Genomic DNA, 20,841 nt, shown 5'->3' with positions numbered 1-20,841 from the left:
AGGGAGTATATGGGTCGGGGTTGGGGATGTGGCGAGGGCACATCTGCCCCAACCCCAGGAGAATGTGGTGGGTTTCGGCGCACAGGTGACCCGGCACCTGAATGGCAACGTGGTCACAGCCAGACAGGTGAAGCAGCACCAGCTAGGGCCACTAGGGCCAAGAATGTACACCCTACAGAGCAAGAAGAGGCTTTAACCCAAGACATGGCACAGGATATGGCTCTGCAGTGGAAGACACGCTTCACTGAGGAGGAGCTCCAGATCCTCATAGACTATGTAACCGATTAACATTGTGAGATGTTTCAGTAAGAGGGAAGCACGTTTATAACTGCACAATGATTGGTGCATTGGTGGCATGTCACTGACCTCAACAACGCCTCAAGTGTGGAGTGGCGTAATGCTGAACAGGTCCAGAAGCAGTGGAACAATCTCATGTGGAGGATCAAGCATCAGCTCAGTGTCAACTTGGCCTCTGCACTGGCCACTGGTGGTGAGCCACCAGAGAAGGAGGAGCCGACTCCAAACAAAGAGGCCACAAGTCAACCCATCAGCCATGAGCAGGTGCACGGTTCGCGATGCATGGAGACCCATCAGGACACATTTGTTGAGTGGCATTTGTGTGCATCATATGTGTGGACAATCATGGTTGACCTACCCATATTTGTGTAGCAGTACAGCGGGATGCAGTTGTCAGCCATCCTTGAGCAATGCAGGCTTGCTCCAGTGCACACGTCTGTGACATGGCTTGCATTCAGTGATTTTCCTATGTAGTCCACATGTGTGGCACATATTAGCGTGACTTTTCATGTCATTGTCTGCTGACCCACATAGCCGTGCCTGTACTAGCATCCAGGGTTTGAATGTTCATCAGATGTACAAATTGCACTACCCAATGACGTGCACCCCTGACAGGCACACATCACCCACTTCTGTGTCATGCCAAACAATGTCAAATCCACATGCATTGTTCATTGCCACAGTTTTGGTGCCTGTCTAATTGCATTGTACATCAAGTACATGTCATATACGTCCAACACCACACATTATTTGCTGCACAGTTTCATGTTTGTATTGTCACCTGTTCTTATGGGATGCCTTGTCAGGATGAATATCCAAGCTTTCTTCCATGACGCTGTGTGGTGTGACCAGCCTGCTGGGGAATCAGTGCCCACAGACCACTGCCCTTTGTAGCAGTCATTGTGAATATGCAACTTGACTCGTGTAATGCAAAGGGGAACACTTGATAAAACATGTTAAATACTAGCTGATGGTGAGTGATCATGGCAACGTGGGCAGTAAGGTATACTCCAATAGACATGCATATAGACATACCATGTAAAAGGTTAGGAGCATGACTTATGCCAATGAGTATTCCTATCTTCATTGCATGTCATCTAGGTGCATGGTTGATTTACAAATGTTTTCATATAGTTCAAAATAGTACCACCTGTCTGACATGATAGCCCTGTATGTGTCCATCAGTGGATGCATGACAGCTACATGCCTTATCTGTTGTATCATTGTGTCCACCACATTAGTACATCTATGTGTCCACTAACGCCATGGAATGGACAGCATGTCAGCAAATGCCATATATCACAGGCGTACAGCTCGCAGTGTGCCAAGTCATGATGTCAGATGCATGGCTGTCCTGACATGTTTTGTCTTCATGTCCTTTTGATGCACATGTGCATGTTTGTGAGGACACACATGACTACAAATGTCATTCAATATCCATGTGCTGGTGATGATGCTTCAGAAACAGAAGAGGTGGTGGCACGTCAGTCCACCAGTCGAGGCCATGATGTGCTGCACCCAGAAAATCCACAGGTACTACAGGCCATTATCAGTCGTGCTCTGGCCTCTTCAGACTCTGCTGATGCAGATGCAGAACCAGAAGTGGAGGTCTCGCTGAGGGAGAAGGTGAGTGGCCCAATGGGCAGGTCAGATAGTGCCATTGGGTCTGCGGCAGTGCAGCAGCCTTCACAAGGCCAGGCAGTGGTGGGGCCTATGTCCACGGTGGTTATGACTGCCAGGCCTCCCTCCCATAAATTTGGTATCAGGTTCTGGGGCTGATATCCAATGGAAGGATGCAGACCTGCAGCCAACGACATGGGCATTGCAGCAACGGGCCTGGTCCCTTGCATCCTAAGCCTCTAGGCCTCAAAAACATGGTGGACGTTTGCAGGCTGGACAGACAGTGTGGGAGCAGCAAATGTTGCCTTCTGCCATTGGGCATCCCGATGTTTTGGATCGAATTGCAGACTTTGCACTTCAAAAATATACTTTTACATGAATCGGACCCTGTGTATTTTGCTTGTTCATCACTTGCCTAACTGACCATCATGATATCTTCTTAATGCCACCCTTCTTCTCACCCTGCCCGATCTGTCCTACGGGGCCCTGCAGGTGTCCTCCCTGTCCACACTACTCTTTCACCAGTGCCAATGCCCACTCCACTCTGTTATCCGCCCATATGACCTGTCCTGGTACAATTCCACATCTAACAAACCTGTCTATTGTCAGGTCTGCACAACCTTCACTGCTCTGCTTCCTGGCTTTGCCTCTGGGACACAGATCACAGCATGTGTCTACATTGACTCCACAGGAAAGGTTTGTTACACTTGGTGCATCTATGGTTGTACAGCTATGCACATTTTACCCGCAGCCAGACTGTACCTGTGTTCCCCAATCAGGTCACTTGTTGTTCATTGTTCTTTTCAGTATGTTCTCTCCACCTGGATATATTGCATGACTTATTTTCCCATTACTTGTTTTCCACATCCAGTACTGTGTTCACATCGGATCTGCGTGATTTTTCCATCGCGGATAAGTCAGCGACGGAAAAGTTTGCATGAGAAATGTGCTAACCACAAAAGGTTCACACATTTCCCATGCGAACACGCATCTACACCAACACCCACACCCACGACACACCCCCACCCACACCCCCAACATTCCCCTACCCTACTTACTTTTCCTTCATGCTGTCTCCCTGCGGCGCCAGTTCCCTTTCACTTCCGTGATTGGGAACCGGTGCCGCAGGGTCCTTGTCTTTTTTTTTTTTTGGAAGCTGCAGGGGTTTCCCCTTTGCTACCCTTGCAGTGAGCGGGGTGTTGCGGGGAATGCCCCCACAGCCCCTGTTTTTTGTTTCCTCTTCATTTGGCAGAGGGCTGGGGGGTTTGTCCCCCGCAACACCCCCGCTCACTAGAGTGAGCGGAGGTGTTGCGAGGGACATCCCCCCCAGCCCCAAGTCCGACCCCACCGACACACCTAAACACACACCATGAAAAGTTCAGACTTTTGGTAGTCCGAACTTTTCGTGGTGTTTGTTTTAGGTCTTTTGGTGTGGTCCGACCTTTTTAAATGGTAAAATCGTACAATACCTTCAAATCCAGCACTGTGAGTGACTGCATGGTGGGTGTGCACATTCTGGGCAACTGCATGTGATACATTGCCCACCCCCCCACTTCTGTTAATCTGTTGTCCCTGTAGGTGTTGCCAGTACACCCTGTGATCTCTGCAAACTTACTGGGACAGTCACATTCACAGTGTTTGCTCTGCTGGAGGGTGGTTTAACAGCTGTGTATTATCCTCATGTCCATTTACTTTGGTGTCTAACAGGGGGGGTAGTTGGTGCAGGGTATGGGGATGTGGTTGGAGGCACTTATTTCTGGGGATGTTGCAGACATGGGTCTATTTTCGATTTACATGGCATGGTACGTTGGGCATGTTTTTTTCTGTGCTGTGAAGCTGCTGATAAACCTTTCGCAGGTGGCCTTTGATATCCAGTCTGCCCTTCTCCATCAACCACTTTTGTCCTTCCTCGTGCCCAACTCGTAGTAGTTTTCCATCTATGTGGTTCTCTGACCATTATGCTTTTTTCACGTGTTTCTCTCCCTGTCTTCCTCTCTTGCCCACCTTTGCTCTGCCCTCACCCACTGTAATGTTCTAAATATCTCTCTTCATCTCCCCACCAGCTAGTATCCTCTTTGCACTGTGATTCCCCTATTCGTCTCTCTCCACTCCGATGCTATACGTTCATCACTCTGTCTCACTCGTGCCCTCTGTCATCCTTCTCATCAGCTACCACACTTGTTCTACCACTCACGAGACCATCACCTCCTCACTTTGAGTCATTTTCCTCCCCTGCATCCATGAGTGACCCAAAGGCACATGTTACACCTGACAGTGGGTGTGCATAACCTTTATGTCTGCAATACATTTTCCCACTTGTGACTGCATCCCAGGGGTGACTGGCACACTTTTTCCAGGGAGCATGTCATGCTGTGCTTGTAATATGTTTACTTCGCTGCCAGTGATTTATCTGGTGGTGAATTCTGCTGTTGGTATATTGATATTTGAGGACGCTAGTTTTTTTGTACTTCCAGACGCTGACACCAAATGGTCCATGGCTATTTCCTTGTTCCATACAGGTGTTAACATGTCTGTCCAGTATCTTTACGTGGATGCAGTGTATGTCTTTGCAAGTTCAGAATGATGTTTCAGGTGAGATGCAGTTGATGCCGGACAGGTGGTCACCTTCTGCAGGTAAGTCAAAGGCACTCACAGTGGCACTTGTGCTGTTGTTGGTGGCAGGGAGTCTGGCATTGTGTGGGGTATATTTTCTTTCCTTGTACTGGGGTGAGCAGGTCTGGCTTCATTGGTGCAGGAATATTTGGTGATTGTAGGCTGGTGGTTGTATGCATGCTGTTTTTGCATGGCAATCAGGAGGGCACATGTTTGGGGGATTATTGTGAGAGAGGCTGTCCCCATAGGGCATTTTTTGATGAGTTGCCATGAGGGTAGCCGGTCCGGCTGCGTGGGTGTTGGGAAACATGGTGATGGGAGTATAGCCAGTGACTGCTCTCAGTTTCTTTATGTGTGTTGATTGCTGCACGGTTTACATTAACCCAGCTGTTGATGTCATGTCTACCCATGCTGGCAGTCCACTCCTTGTACTTTTGCCCCTTCTGGGTGTCCTGTCCCCAGACAAATCCACACAGTACAGCATTGTAGGTCATTTGGGGAATGCCATGTTCACCAAAGACACCAGGGACACGCCATTGGCCCGGTGTTGTTGTTTGCCATTGGAACATGTTCCATGCATGACACACCGTCAGATATTTTGCTGTAGCTGCTCGGTGCATCTCAAAGCTCCCTTGAGTTCAGTACTTGTGAAATCTGCCTTCCCTTCCTTTTGCCTGTTATCCTACTCCCTTTTGTGTGGCAGTCTCCTTGGCCCCCTTTTCTCAATGCATTCGCGTGTCTGCTTTTCTCTTTTATGACAGTTGCCTCAGTGCAATGCCTTCATGTATGACTGCTACCTCTTTGACCAGATGCTTTGTGCCGGATCCTGTCTTCACTACAATTGATGACATGTTTACATTCCATCGTCTTGTACTTTCCATCATAGTCTCCCCTACCAGTGTTTTCTGCAATGTCCTGATGCCAAGTTAAACAGGCGATGCCATTCAGTGGCATTGGGAGTGATTCCAATAGGATCCTGGGTTTCCAAACTCTCAGTGATCTATATTTGGCAGTCTTCTCAGTGTCATTTCTGACTCAGGCTGGATCAATGTGTTCACAGTGTCCCCTCAGCAGGACAAGGGGTGTGTGGTACCTGGTCCTTCACTGCATGGCACTCTAACGGAGAGACAGTGTAGGTGTTATGGGCGGGGAAGGTGTCACTCTGTGGGGTGATTGAATTGCATTTGCACAAGGTGTATGGATCTGACTGCATGGGTGTGGGGACAAATGGTATGTGTGGCCGAGTTGATCTTGTTTTCATGTGTTGCATGGCACTCAGTGGGGCACATGTTGCAGTGTATGTGGGGCATGGATGTGTCGTTACCTGCAATGACCTTGTGTTTTTTTCCTCTACTGAGGTATTCTGCAGGGGAAGTTGGTTGCTGCAATTGAAGGGGACATTGCTGTTGGATGCGTGCAGGAGACACATCAGCAGAGTTTTGTGGTATGCAGACGGAAGGAGGGGAGCATTGACGCACTGGACGGTACAGCTGGTGCAGGTTCAGAAGGGGAAAGATGTCTGATGAGATCACATTGTTCTTGCAGCACACTTGCATTTCTTAATGTCTCCATGACTAATTTTATGTGGATGTGTATTGTGCCCATACTTGTCTCTGAATGGGGTGGCCACTCCACCTGTATATTGTTGTGTGACATGCATAGGGTGGACAGGGCAATCCTGACATGTGTTACTTGCTGTTTTTCTATATGCACAATAGTTGGTGGTGTCCATGTGACAGTGGTCGGGACTTTGTTGCTTCTGTTCTGTGCTTTATTGTGGACAATGAAGGGTAGAGGCACAACAGACAGACATTGAATTAACAACACACTAGGGAAAAAGGCTGAGTGGACCATTTTCCGGGAAGAACACGAGCTTTGTTTTGTATACAAAAAGGAAAATGGGGACAGGGTATTATTAGTCCACTGCCACAGAGCTCTCTGGGCCTCATCACGAGTTGGGCAGTAATGCTGGTGGTATTACCGCCGGTGCTATTAGCCCTACCACCAAACCCCCACAGTGCTATTAGCGCTGGATCACGGGTTTGGCAGAACGTTTAGTGCCCATTCCCCATTGGGCCCATTTGGGAATTCCTCATTCCCCATTGGGCTCAATGGGGAATTTTCACGCTATTACTGCCGGTGGATTTCTAGCCGGCGGTAATACCGCTGAAAATCGGCACATTTTTGGCGGATTTCCCCCAGCTCAGAGCTGGGGGGAAATTATCCAAGGCCATGATCTGGTGGACCGTTAAATGCGGCAGTAGTAGCCCTACCGCTGCATTTAAGGGTTACCGCGAAATTCGCGATGAGGCTCTCTGTCTTAATCATAGAAAGCAGCACATTATAACCACGTAAGTCGTCATGTGCAACATATTTGAAGTACATTGTTCAGCCACCACCCTCATTGACTACCGGCTATGTACATGCTTACATTCACATATTGTCCAGTCTCTGTTAGGCCGTGTCATCTTATCCTCCAACTTCTTTACACACGAGCAACGGTCTCTTTACCTTGGGTCACTGTGAAATTATTGGTTAGGCTTTCGATTACTCCACCCTATCTTGGGGTCTAACCATGTGATGAGCACCTGGCCATCAACCTGAGCTCAGTAGACAACTTGGAAGTCAGCCTGGTCCATGCAAACAAGGTGACTGTTTTCTCATCCCAGACACACAGGCGTCCCCATCAGGCATCCCTGCCGCAATCTTAATGAAGTCGGCATCATCCTTTGCTCTCCCTGGTACAAATCACAGACCTTGTTGTTCTCTGTTGCACTCATTGTCAGGTACTCCTACCAAGGGGTAGGCATGGGGTTCCAGCATGTTCCACTGATCCATCTGATTCATGAAGAATTTAGGAGCTTTATCCCATGGCATCTGGTTATTCAGAGGGGATTACCATTATCCGAGGGGCACTGGTGTCCTAAATCTCAGCTTGTGTTTTGGCAGCTCAGGACCCCTGCCCTGGCTTCCATTTTTATGACCTTCACAATCGGCCACAGTCCTACTCCCATTTGACTGATCGCATTATTGCCTAATTGTAAAACATTGAAACTTGATATATTTATATGCGTGTGTGCATGCAGGTTCCCTGCCCTACCTGGGGGAAGGGATGTGGTAGTCAAGTCAACACAGCCTGCGAGGACTGAGGCCTACTGGTGGATGTAGTGTTAGTTCATGTTCTATATATCATGCGCATGCAATGTATTGTACATGACACTTCTGCAAAGCAAGATGTTCTTTTCACTTTAATATGTATGAGCTTCTACAATACACATGTCTCCCACCAGTCACCTCTACCCAAATGATTCCCCCGTCCCTCCTATGCCCGCCCCTATGCATTCCCCACATGTTAGTGTTCATTCCACAATGTGAATAATTTGGGAGGGGCTCCAACATGAACGTGCTTCCTGACAGAAATGCATTTTCAGGGTATTGTTTTGGGCTCAGAGGATATGCCCCAATTCATCATTGAATGGTACCAGTGGTGTGGCATCACTATGTGTTCTCCACAGGGACAGGTTTTCAGGTAAATTATGTTTGCACCAGCTGGTTGCGTGCTTCCTCTTCCTGTGCCCTTTAGCTAACCATGGGAAAGGATGGTGCCTGTGGCTGAGGGTGATGTCCCACCTGCATACCAACAAGTATGCCAGGCTGTGTCGCTACATTGTGCAGTACACATGCTGACAACTGATTTTACAGACTACTGGTGGTGCATCTAGCAATACCCCACAGGAGTGGTCTAGGGAGTAGAAATATGAATTAAGCATCACAAATATGTGCTCCACTATGGCCCTTGTGGCCATATGTGCTGCATTATATCTTACCTCAGCTGGTGTGGCAGGATTCATGCATGGCATCATCCTGAAAGGTGATAGCCGGTAGGCACTATCCCCTGTAAATGTTTACATGGTTGTTATTGGTACTTATTGTCATGCTCTGTTGTTCAATGTAACACGTGCATGCATGCATGAGCCAGGTGTTGACCTATTTTCCCGATGCCAGGGCCCGGTAGAGTGGTGACTGGTGGTAAATGTAGCTGTCATGCGTGCTGCCAGGAAAATTGGCATTGACTTAATTGATCACTCCATTTGCACCACAGACAACCTGCATGTCTTGGAATGCCAGTGCTTATGATTGCAGTTTATGTGCTCCATCATTTGGGGGGCCCAAAGTGCAACATGTGCACTGTTGATTGCTCAAAGTACACATGAAAGGTGTGCAACCTCATAGAAATCTTGGCACACTCTCTGCCTTTCCTCCGGTGTTCTCTGTATATATGTGTGCTTATGTAGAAACACACGTGATGTTATGAATGCCAATTCCTGGTGGAGACAGCAGGATTGTATGGCCTCTGATATCCCACCAACTATGGCAGTGGTGCGCTGAAAGGAGACTGTCACAATTACATGTTGTGCTGTGAGCACCTTTTCAAGGGGGTTAGGTGCCTGGGAGCATATGGTGTGTTATGCTAGGTCTTGCTTCCAGTCCCTGACAAGGTCTAGGATGATATGGGGTGGAAACTGGTACCTGGCATACACCTAGTCATCAGGCATCCCAAACAGCATGGTGCGTGTTGCAAAAATCCACAGCCTGAGCTTCCTCCACCTCCTTCTTTGTGCATGTATGATGGCTCCCACTATTGCATCATTCATTAAGGCTGGGCAACGTTTGTATGGTGTGCATTGCATGCTTTATACTCATTGGATACTTTGCATGTTGAACTTTATGACTGCTATCATGTGTCAGTTGAATCACAGGTTTTGTGTGTGACACTTTTCCCAACGTGAGGTTGCACTTTTGGAATTAATTCATTTGATTGGGTTTGCAGTGTATTGTGCATGCCATTTCTTTGCGTGTGCCTCCCTCAACACACCCACATTATTCCTCATGCTGCTTGGAAAATGGGGGATATGCATATTCCGCCTCCTATTTTTATCTCTGTGCAGTCCTCACCAACGCTGTACAAGGAGTCTCGAGCAGTGCGCTCGACTGCATGCAGAGACATGCTGGACCAACGCAGAGTGCCTGCAAGGTACGGGAACGTCCTGCAAATTCGGGTTTTGTGTGCAGTATGGCCCACAAAGTTTATATTTTCCCCTCAAAGTATTCCATGAATCGGGTCCTTCATGTTTGTGTCCTGCATACACTGACATATGGAAAAAACAAGTGAAGTGCTGCTTGAAGAAAAAAGGCATAATTAAGTTGTCTTTAGCTATGTTCCACTGCAAGTCACTGGCCACGATTGACTCTATTATTGATGTTCAGAGGTATCTCTTAAATGTCTGCGCTATGAGAGCTAAATATTTTTTTTTTAAATCTTGTTGAGAACTTTATGGATTGTTTTCTCAGGTGACTTTGATAATTTTCATGTTTTTTATATTATTTAGTTGCTGTACTAATGTTTTCTAATATACTGTGAAATATTTTATAATGTGAAGTGTTCTTTTTACGGTTTTTATATGGCACCATTTTGCCCATGGGCCTCAAGGCACTCACATAACAAAACAACAATAACATTAAATCTCAGAAGCAGAGGGCAAATAACTCAGTTCAGCTATCGTGTTCAGGTAGTAAAAGGGAAAAATGCTTAGCCTGTGCCAAGATCAAAGAGATACGTTTTTAATTGTTTCTTGAACAAGGAGCTCAATGCACAACCCATCGGAGTTGAGGGGAGTTGATTCCAAAGACTCAGGCCCAGGCCTGAAAGCCATAGCCTCACATTCTTTTCAGGAGTGCTTGGAGGTTGGTAGAAGATGATGCCCTTGTTGGATCGAAGGATATGCCAGCAAGGACCCTTGAGACTTTGGCTGAAAGATAGTCATGGGATTCACCTGCCAGGCACTTATAGACTAAGGTAGTGCCTTTAAACCTGATTCTTTGACCGACGGGCAGCCAGTGCAGTCTCCTGCGGACCTCTGTGACATAAAGCCAAAGACTCAAGCCAAAAATGGCATGGACAGCTCCATTCTGGATCACCAGAAGACTCTTAATATTTGCCTGAAAGAACCAACCAACAGACTTTTGTGCAATAGTCCGATTTGGTATTAATAACGGCTGCCGCAAGCATGGTCCTTTTGACCTCAGAGAGGTAAGGACGTATCTGCCACAATAGATGGATGTAATATGAAAAAGAATATTTATGATATAAAACATGTTTTGTAAAGGTTACATGGGAGTCAAAATAAACCCCAAGTGAGTTGAGTGAGTCAGACACTTTGATGATGTTTCCCGCAATGGAAAAAGCTGTCATAAGATGGGTGAAAATGGCTATGCTTTATTGGAGTGCCTAGGATCAACAGTTCTGTTTTCTTGTGATTAAGGGCCAAGGAGTTGGTGGCCATCCAGGACTGAATAGCATCAAAGACTCTTTCAAGGTCTTTATTATAGATACCCGAAAGTTCAATCACAATCTGGGTATCATCTGCGTAATCCGCAAAGTGTACCCCCAGAAATGATAATAAGGCACAGAGTGTTTTAATATAGACATTAAACAGAAGAGGCGAGAGACAGGAGCCCTGGGAGACACCACACATCAAGGTGGACACCCGTGATTGTGCATTGTCCTTGGTCGCACATGCGGACCTAGGACCAAGAAATAATCTAAACCAGCCTGCTGCAGGAGTATTGCAACCACCAACCAGGACCAGTCTATCGGCCAAGAGGGCATGATCCACTAAATCAAAAGTGGCCGACAGATCAAGAAGAAGAAGCAGTGCCTGGCCACCCTTGTCAATTATGTCTGCAATGTTAGATTTCAGTTCCAGCAAAGAGGTCTCGGTTCCCTGACTTGCATGGAACCCGGACAGAGCAATGTTGAGGATGTTGTTTTGTTCCACAATGTTTTGATTTTGAGTAAAGGCTAGTTTGTCCAATATGTTCAACAGAAATGGGACATTAGTGATGGGCCAAATGTTTCCAGGCTCACTAGGATCTTTGTTCTCTTTTTTCAATAGTGGTGAAATACAAGTCTCCTTAATAGAGTTGGGAACATAGGCTTCGGAAAAAGAATGGTTGACAAAGGTGATTACCCAAGGCACAAGGGAGCTCATATACTCTTTAAACAGTGACACTGGGAAGCTATGGCCTTTGCACAATGTTGGTTTCATTTTGAGCATAATGTCCATGACTTATTCTTCAGATCCTGTTGAAAGGAGAAGCAAGAAGGGAGTGAGGTATTGGGTGGCAAGAGCAGTGAATATTAGGTGAAACAAAATCCTCACAGGTATTCCCTTTTGTTTTCCTAATGAGCACTGTGCGTTTGATGGGTATATTAGATTTTATGATAGCATTGGACAGAAGAGTCTCAAAGCCAAGGAGAAAGTGGTCAGACCATGGACAGGTCTGGGGTGTGACAGATGCAATCTTCAGATTTTTAGCCCTAATCCAGTCTAAGGTGTTTCCACAAGAATGTGCCGCTGCTAAAGAGTGTTGTTTAAAATCAAGAGAGGCTAATGTGTGAAGTAGGGATGTAGTCTCTCTGTCCAAAATGGCATTTCCTTGTATGTTTTTGTTAAAACATTTGTTTTATTTATTGTTATAGTTGAAAACCAACTTTTCAATAAAAGAACATGTTTCTTCAATCCTGCAATAATGTATGAATATTCACACTTCTGTGTTTCTACAATTGAACCAACATATTTAAATAGATGTCTGACAACTGACAAAGAAGTACAAATATAAATATAAAAGCAAAACCTAAGAGAAACATCTATTTTTACATTGAAATTCGATGTTGCTTTTGAAGTTCAGTTTGTACATTCTCATGCACATCAGATCTCTAATTTTAGAAAGGGTCTGAATTTCACAATTGCAATTTGTACTACTATTAACTTACAGGGACGTAATTTCACCAAAATGCCAGGGGTAGTGGAAGTGCCATCACACGACCCTTGACCCCCTGATGACATCACAGGAAGTGATGACAATTGACCCCACCCCAAAGTGATATCGCGGCAAGCGATGGAGCATGACCTTTCACCCATTGACAAAACAGGAAGTGGGATCACATAGCATTGTGACACTACGAAAAATATGGTTAAAATATCACTATAATGTGATGTATATTTCAAACAAGAATGGATTGCCATATGTTTCATTGAGATCAATGTGTATAGGCCCATATTACCAAATTACTGTGAATGCAAGCAGACGTCCATGACCAAATGATGATGTGTTATTATATAGCACTTAGCTTAAGCGCTTTATATAGAAAAAATATACACCCAATATCACCCAACCTGTGTTGGTACTCATTTATCGACCTCAGAAGGATGAAAGGCTGAGTTGAGGTGTTTATGAACATACTAAATCAGTGACTCACCCCCTGTAGTGTGCCTGAAATAAACCTTTAATGAGTCTAGCAATCATTGAATATAATTCCCGAAAGACACATTATTGGGTATTCCTATTGTTTCTTCTTTAGGGTCAGTGCATAAAGTGTTAGACTTGTGGCACTCCTGTTCTTATTTTTCTATTTTTTTTTAAAAGGACCTGAACAAGAAAGCCAGCCACTCCAGAAGTAAAGAGCAAGGGAGACCTCAGAGGTCGCAGTTGCGACCTCTGGCGACCCCAAAATCACATTCCCTGTTAGCTTAGTGTGAAAGAATCTCTTCCACAGTTCTTCTGGTGCTAACATTTTATAGTGTCCGAAATATGGTTTAAATAGTGTATTCCGCAGTTTAGCTAAAATTGGGCACTTGGTTAACAAATGCTGTAAGGTGTCATGGTGATCGTGTTTGCAGCAAAATCTACAGAAGTTCTCATGCTCAGCGATTTGTTGTTGCTGAGCTTGTATTTCTTTGGTTTTGCATAGGTTTAACCAATACCGTAGTAAAATGTTTCGGAATTTAGGATTTGGAAACTTGAGGAGATATGGTTCGATAGTTTGAAACCTCTTTTCTACAAAAGGGTTTTCCCTAAATACCCTGTACATTTTACATGATTCTATGGTATTGATCCAATCCGATTGCCATAGCTTGTATTTTGCTCTAGTTGGATTATGAATAAGGAGTGCTTCTGTGATGTTTGCTGCAACCATTACAGATGTTACATGTTTCCTCCATTGTGCGTATGTTAAAATAACCCAGAACCAATAGGGGGTGTTTGGATATACAGCCTAAAAAAGCCACACATTTTTCCTCAAATAAAGGTGTCATCTCGGGGGCCGTATAATAACAAAATACTCAGTGTGGTTGGCAACAGGGTTACTTTTTGCTTAACTAGCATAGAGTCACATTGATCAAGCTGAGGCTTATTGGAGATATAGAGATTGGAAGGATTTTTAAAAATCGAAGCAACACCACCCCTTCTTCTTGTGTCCAGGGCCACATGCAGAATATCTTTTTTTATTTGTATTTTTTATTTTATTGATTCAGTTGAATTATCAACTTTTCAATAAACAATATACTTTCTAATAAACATATAAACTATACAAAAATATCTGATGAATATAACATTAAATACATCTTCACATACATATTATACAACATACAAACTTAGTACGAAAAACATGCATAACACTAAAAACGCAATAAGTACATAACATTATTCTGTTCCATGATCATAAAACAAATAATAAATAACACAATAAAACAACTAAAACCAACTTACGTCTCAAACAATCGTTTGAGTCTAGATGCACCAACACAGACTAGATTTATGATTGTTTGACAGTGTCCATTTGCAAGGAAAGGAGAAAATTAACAGTTGCAATCTGAAGTCCCAATCGGGAGGATCCGTAAATAATTGCAGAACAATACTTATTGAAATGCAATTGTCTTCGACTTCATAATTTAGGACATTGAGAAATAAGGGGCCTCATTACAACCCTGGCGCTAAGTGGTTAATGGCGCCGTAAAAGGCTGAGCCGCGGTTAACCACTTAGCACCTTACTACGAGGTCCCTTTGCGGGACCAGACCTGAACGGCTGGTCTGGACCAGCCGTTAAAGAAGGGACCCGCAAAGGGACCTCGCAGGCAATTACGGTACCGCAATTTGCAGTACCGTAATTGCAGCCTTCCCCATTCCCATTGAGCCCTATAGGGCAAAAATGGGAATGGGGAAGGGCCATGGGGAAATGGGGAAATACTGCCCCGCCAAACTTGGAATTAGGCGGTATTTCCCCATTTCACCATGGCGGACTCGTTACAACACCGGCACCAACCATGGTGCTAATAGCGCCATGGTTTAGCACTGGTGTTGTAATGAAGGCCAAGATGTTCTAAAGTTTCAGGTATGTCAAAAAATGTTCCCATATGTGAAAACGAAAACACAGAATTAAGCGTCTGTACTATGGAGATGGCGCTTTAGACAAGTAGGTTTGCATGATTCCTCTTGATTTTGGAGGAAATCGTTGGGTAATTGCATTCCCATATGTGAGGCATTTCTGATAATTATTGATCCAAGACATTTGATTTTTTTTTGTTTAGCCTTATCAGGATTTTCTATAAGAAGTTCAATTTTAACATCTGCCTGTGCCAAGGTCTTATAGGCAGAAAGCAGCCATTTTCGAAGAAATGAATGTTCCGTACTAAACATATAATTCAAGAGCATCTTAAGCAAGGTGTCTTTCTGGGTAGAAATGAGGCACTTTCTCAAGAAAGCACATTGTCTCCAATTGTATATGGCAGACAACGAGGTAGTACCCAGTTCGTAGCGTAGCCATGAAATTGTAATACATTGAGGGAGATGTAACACACTTCGCCAGAATTTTGCTTCCCACTTCTCATGTATCACAGAATGAATTGGAGATCCTGTTTCCAATCCATATAGTACAACAGGAACAACTTTCATTTTCCACAATGTTACTGCCAGAGTTAATGAAAATGTCCCATACTTGGCAAGGAGAATACAAGCCTGAGAAATAGCTGTTAAAAGTTTAAGATTACTCTGGTTTAAGTGTTTTGTAGAATTTGATATGGCTTCAAAGATTACCCCCAAGTATGTGTACGCTGGAACAATGGACAATTTTACATTGTCGATGGACCAATGTTTCAGAGTATGGAGAGCACAATTGGGATTATACATCAGCGCTTGCATTTTCGCTGTATTAACTTTAAGTTCAATCTCTGATATATATATATATATATATATATACATCCAAAGAGGCTAGTAATTTTTGTAAGCCGCCAGGAATTTTTGAAATAAACACAATATCATCTGCGTAGAGAAGGGCTTTTATGGAAATTCCATTGATTCTTGGCAAATCCGACATTATAGTTTCAAACTTGAATTTAATGTCTTGGATGTAATAGTTAAAGGTGGCCGATGCCAATAAGCAGCCTTGTTTAAGGCCGTGTGATGTAGGAATGGGTCTTGATAATAGGCCATTAATGGCATGTCTGATTTGTACAGACTTACAAGAATGAAAATGATGAATTAAATCACAAATTGTAGATGGACATCTACCTCTAACAAGTTTTGTCATAAGTTTCAGTCTGGAAATAGAGTCACATGCCGAATGCAGATCTACGAAAGCAAAGTAGATCTGCTGTTTTTGTGAGTGACATTGCAACTTTATTGCATTGAGAAAGAACAAGTTAACCGTCATGCCCATTCCAGCCACGAAACCTGATTGGCATGGATCTCGATGTTGATGAATTAAAGTCCAATCAGAAAACTCTCGATCATATCCTGCTGGGACCGCCAATTCTGTGATATGTAGTTCAGCTTTGTGAAGCCAGGACTCAGTTATGGCCATAACATCAAGTTTAACCTCGGATACAAAATCGGCCACTTCTACCGCATGGGAGACTAGGGAGAGTGCGTTGAGTAGAACACATTTTAGACATGTTTGTCTGGGAGAGGAGGGACATTTTTGTTCAGTGATAGTAGTTTCACCAATGCATGTTTCATCCCCAAGTTGGGTTGGGATTCTGATAGTCTCATCCAACCCAACAATGGTCATGGCAGAGAGAACTGGAGAGGATACATCACTCAATTCGAAGGCATCATCCAGTACAAAAGAGACAAGGGGAGCATAGGGAGGAGGGGAATCATCTAATAAAGCAGCAAGTCTAACCCTTTGATTTTTTTTGAATGACAGATGGAAGATTACAACGTGAGGACATTATGTTACAGTAGGTAGCCAAGCACTAACTACAGCGTAGCAGGAGAGCACGGTCACAGTCTGTCACCACCCGACACCAACAGACACTAACTGGTACACACCAGCTTCGATGTGCTGACACTGATGTGGCTGACAATGTCAGAAAAAAACCCTGAAACTACAAACGTGCTGGGAGATGTAGTTTATACTGCAAACAATTTGGGACAGTGAGGCAGCAAATTCCAGCCTTGAAACACGCAGTTTAGCAACACAGTGAAGTTAGAAAGTAATTGATGCGATCAGTAATAACAACGGGTGGTGTCAAATTCAATTTAGAAGTTAATGTCTAAAATGTATTAGAATACTAAAGACAATGCATAAGATACAATTCATAGGATTAAAATACATTTTTTAAAACCAGAGTACTATTACAATACAGTAATCACAGATAGAAGATGCAATTCAACTACACAAGAAGGTAACACTGTGATGTATTGTTATGTGCTTTTATGACAAAATGCGTAATAAAGCTGAATGATGATGATATGCCTGAGGTTAGTTAATGTACATCTGTATATGTTGAGAGAAACCTGAAGGTGTCTCACCTGTTCATCCCCGGGATCTGTCATCCAGGTGGCTAGGACACGGCCATCGCTTTTCTATTTGGTTCCTAGGGGTGGACCAGTGCAGGAGGATCAACTAGGTGAGGGGTCTTCGGGGAATGGGAGTGGCCCATGGGATGGCAAGACACAGTATTCCCTTCCCTGTACCACCTTTACCCCATCCTACCCGGTAGGATACTTAGGAACTCAACCTACCCTTTTTCCAACACAAACACTTTCTCGTGAATAGCTTGCTATGAGAGAAAACGGACGAACACCCGAGCAGTATACCTGACATCTCCCAATACAATGGGCAGGCAGGGTCAGGCAATTGCTGACCATTACACTTCCCCACACACGGATAAAAGGTGGAGCATGAGAGCACACTCAGATTATGGCAGAGCACATCACCTGAGAAACTGAGTGCGTGTGAAATCTCGAGAGGAAAATAACAAATTGTTTGTTTTTTGCATCAGGCCTTCTGAAAGAAGAGACTTTGAAAGGCAAATAGACTTGGTCACGGAACGTCCTGATTCTAATGATTGAACTGTATCCTCGTGCTCAAGAAGCCAGAGACTGTGCTAAGCTCGAGTGTACCGCCTTGTCCCATGCAGAAAAACGTGGCAAAGCCAACAGCCTGAGCATCCTGGTATATCATTTTGTGAACAATTGTTCTTTTTCGAACACTGTTTCCCACACTATTTGTATTTAGAGGTAAGGATTGGCAATATGCTTATTAGTGTAGGCCTGTTTATTTTGACAAGACACCACTAGGACTGCGTTATTATAATTTGATGGTCGTAGCTTGCTCCCATCTGTAGATATTGTATTAGATAGGCATTTTTCAAACCCTTTTTGAACTTCAATAAACATCCTTGAACTGTGGTCACTTGTGTCTGTTTACTATTAATAGCATGCCGTCCTTACAATGTGTACACTGTTTAAGACCAGAGATACTCCACAACCCAGTTCTCCGATTCTCTGTTGCAGTTTATGTGTCCCGTATTTGCCTTTTCTCCTGCCCCTTCTTTTTCCTGTGCTTAGGCCTTTAAGAGATAATTCCTCAAGACGTGCATGACCAGTCAGTGAGAAATCCTGCTTTTCTTTCCCTGATAGTCAACCTGCCTGAAGCAACTGCCCCCCTAGGTAAGTGTTGTGCTATAGGGGCTGATCTACCTGTAGGGTGGGTGGAGAGGGTTGCATCTCATGTTCTCCACGACCCCACCAATTTGCAGACATTGGGCCTCATTACGACCCAGGCGGTAAGTTACCGCCTGGGCCGTGACTTTACCACCATGGCGTAAACTATGTTTACGCCATGGTGGTAGGCGGACTTACCGCCCCATTCCGAGGTCGGCGGGGCGGTAAGTCCCCAATCCCCATTTACCCTTCCCCATTCCCATTTTTGCCCCATAGGGCATAATGGGAGTGGTGAAGGCGTTAATTACGCCACCGTAAATTACGGTGGCGTAATTAACTCCATGGTCCCTTAGCACCATGGATTTTAACACCTGCTAAAAGCAGGTGTTAAAAGCTCCATGGCACTAAGGGACCTCGTACTCAGGCGGTAAGGGCCGGCGCTGTTTACGCTGCCGTAAACCCCTTACCGCCTGGGTCGTAATGAGGCCGATTGTTCCTGGTTTCCAGTTGCTGCCTGCACCAACTCCTGTCAGGTAAATTCCGGTCAGTGTTTATGGTACTCCGCAGGCTCCACCGCATGCTTCACCTCAGTGTGGCTGTGCTTGAGGAGTGCCTTAGCATAGACCCCTGTACAACTTCTCGTGAGTCTGTTCTTAACCAATGATCAGCCTGTGAAGCGCATAGAAGTGTATAAAAGCTTAAACAAATTTATGTACATCACTTGGCGATTAGCATTCCGTGTCAACTGGACAATATTGCAAATAATGAAACATGGTAGGTATGACTAACCCTTGGTAATATAATTTATGGTCTGGATTTAGCTCCGGTATGTAGAGCACATACATTAGTGTAATGATTTTGTTTTGGCACATTGATGGATATAAAAGAAGAGAAATAAACGTGTGGGAGGTGGCTCACTGAGATGCAAGATATTGCATCAGGAGGGAGGATACCATGAATGTCGACTAATATTACAAATATCGATGACAAGTGCTCTACATATAACCATCCAAAGACCGAACAATCAGAAGCTGCAATACTATCAACAACGTTACCAGAAATTCATATAATGCTTGTCCCTCAGCTACTCCAAATACTAATTGTCTGTGTCACATGGCTGTGAGTGAAACATTTCTGAGATGAGCACCTTACTTTTCAACTCCCTCAAATATGGAAGAAAATAGGGGCAAGCACTGAACCAATGGAGCGTTTTGGGACATTTCCTGCACTGCAGAACCCGGAAAGCATTTCAGTGCTATCTTCTGCTTGTCATCAGCAACTGGTACGCATGGCACATGACTATGCCTCCCCTCCAGGGGCACCCCACCCAGCTGTCATGAGATTTTGCCAACTATGCCCTGAGGTGGTAAGAGGAATAGGTAAGACACCATTTCATTTCAGAATGTCCCCTCATAATAGAAGATCATAATAGATTACCTATTTTAGCTTTGGCTTTATAAGGCAGAGTAGAATATATTGCCTTGAAGGGGATAAGCAAATGGATTCCTATGTTATATCCTGTGAGGATATATTAGGATAGGTTCAAGTATAGAGTGCAATACTTAAACCAGCAATTGTAGTGCTGATCAAAGTAAAAGTATACTCAGCGCGCTTTAGTGCTCAACTGGGTTCCAAGAGGCCTATATTAGCATTGTGGTGAAAAGCAGCTACATAGCAAAGGAACTCTAGCGCTAATGTCTAAAACGCATAGTAGAAGTGTGTTTTTTGAGTTAACATTCATTCATTCATTCATTTATGTGACCCTTAAGCATAGCAAGGTGCATAGTAGCTTGACCATATCATATCATACATGTCTACATATGCAATGTAGTTTTGAGCAGTCCCGTTCATTCATCCTACATGCCTAGTTATAGTCATAATGAGTAGGCAGTGAAACCAAATCCACTGCATTTTCTATTTAGACGAATATACTGCAACTCGCTTAGGAGCTAAGAAAACGCGCCTTGTGCCATTAAGGCATTGACCTGGAGACACTCAGGGTACGTCAAACAGATACATAATATGGGTGCCGTTACTTATAATTTGACTTGGAGTAGTTACTAATAATTCAGCAGAGTGCTTGGGGGAGGTACTTCCAATCTAGAAAGCAAGAACATGGGGGATTTGTCTAACAGTGACAGCATTTAAGGTAAGGGGAATTCCACGTAAGACACTTTATAAATAGGCTGCTGGCCCATAGACCAGGACTGCTGATTCCATGCCAGGGAGTTAGGAATGTGTGGGCTGTAAGCCTCACTCTAAGTCATGTTTGATTTATACTTTGAAATGCATTGTGTGTTGCTTGACTGAATAATGTGCAATTTGGGTCCTGTGGCATTGTGCTCTAAAGCACTGCTTCAGTTATTTAGATGCACAATATTGCTTCATTAAAATAACCTTTTGGTTTGGTTTGGATGTAGTAGAAATAGGTTTCAGTACCTTTGGACAATATTGCTTCTTTGAAATAAGTGTTTGGTACGTTTTAGAAGTGTCGCATGATGCCAGTTGGTTTAGTTAAAG

This window comes from Ambystoma mexicanum, chromosome 6q (genome assembly GCF_040938575.1).
Source record: "Ambystoma mexicanum isolate Mex_15411 chromosome 6q, UKY_AmexF1_1, whole genome shotgun sequence".
NCBI lineage: Eukaryota > Metazoa > Chordata > Amphibia > Caudata > Ambystomatidae > Ambystoma > Ambystoma mexicanum.
This window is presented reverse-complemented; position numbering follows the sequence as displayed.